Below are 1,273 nucleotides of genomic sequence, written 5' to 3'. Positions count from 1 at the left end.
AGAGATCCACCTGCCTGTGCCTCCCCAGTGCAAACCATGGAAAGCAACTCCAGCAAGAAGCACCCTTCCATGGCCTCTGCATCAGCTCCTGCCTTCAGGTCCCTGCCCTGTTTGAGTTCCTGTCCTGATTTCCTTCAATGATGGACTATGATGTGAAAGCTTGAGCCAAATAAACCCTTTCCTCCACAACATCCTTTGGTAGTGATGCTTCATCATAGCAACAGTAACCCAAACCAAGACAATGTATGTAGCTGCATGAATGTATGTGAACAATATGTGCACATGGTGTTTGTGGAGGCCTGAAAATGGTGTCTGATCCCCTAGAAGTGGAGTTAGAGTTGATCATAAGCCACCTGATGTGGGGGCTAGGAACCAAACCTGGGCAGCAAGTGTTCCTAACTGCCAATTGGCCCACAAGTTCATGACCAGCCTGGGCTACATAATGAGTTCTGGGCTAGCCGAGGATGCAGAGACTCTGTCTCAAAAAACGAAGATAGTCATGTGTAACACAGATTGCTAAATGGTCTTATTAATAAATAATACTCAGAGACAGATATTGGGGTGAAAGCTGAAAAATCAGAGGAACAGAACAAGCCAGCCACAAGTTCTTACTGCTAGGAAATCCTCCGTTAGCAATTCATGTTACAGTCCTGACTCACAGTCCCCAGGCAGAATGGTGACTCTATGCCAGGCAGGGTTCCCTGAGGCAGCACTTAGGCAGGTCAAGAGGCAGAGGGAGGGGCTGGAAAGGTGGCTCAGCAGTTAAGAACACTGGCTGCTCTTCCAGAGAACCTGGGTTCAAGTCCCAGCACCCACAGGACAGCTCACAACTATCTGTAGCTCCAGTTCCAGGGATTCTGACATCCTCACACATATCCATGCACAGGAAAACACCAATGCACAGGAAATTGAAAAAGAGGCAGAGGGAACCAGGGAAGGTGTAGGCAAGAGGATCAGCTGGTTTGAATTACTTTAGAGAGCCCTGCAGCATAATGGTATTCCTGGTCCTCTGGGACCTGCCCAGGCGCCACAGCAACCCTGGCCATGAGAGCCTAGTGGAGCAGATGTCACTGGGTATGAGCTCTGGATTGTGTAACTTGCAGAGGAATAATTGCCTCTAGCAAGCTGTTTACCATATAGAAATTTCTTAGCTCCGGAGGGGCAGAGGCAAGAAACCCAAGTGTCAAAAATCAGCAGTAAAGAGCCAAGCCAGGCGTGGTGCACACCTCCTCTGCACTCGACAGTCAGAGACAGGCAAATCTCTGAGTGTGAG

Source organism: Onychomys torridus, chromosome 1 (assembly GCF_903995425.1).
Source record: "Onychomys torridus chromosome 1, mOncTor1.1, whole genome shotgun sequence".
Classification (NCBI taxonomy): domain Eukaryota; kingdom Metazoa; phylum Chordata; class Mammalia; order Rodentia; family Cricetidae; genus Onychomys; species Onychomys torridus.
The sequence above is the reverse complement of the archived record's forward strand: the minus strand, read 5'-3'. Positions refer to the sequence as shown.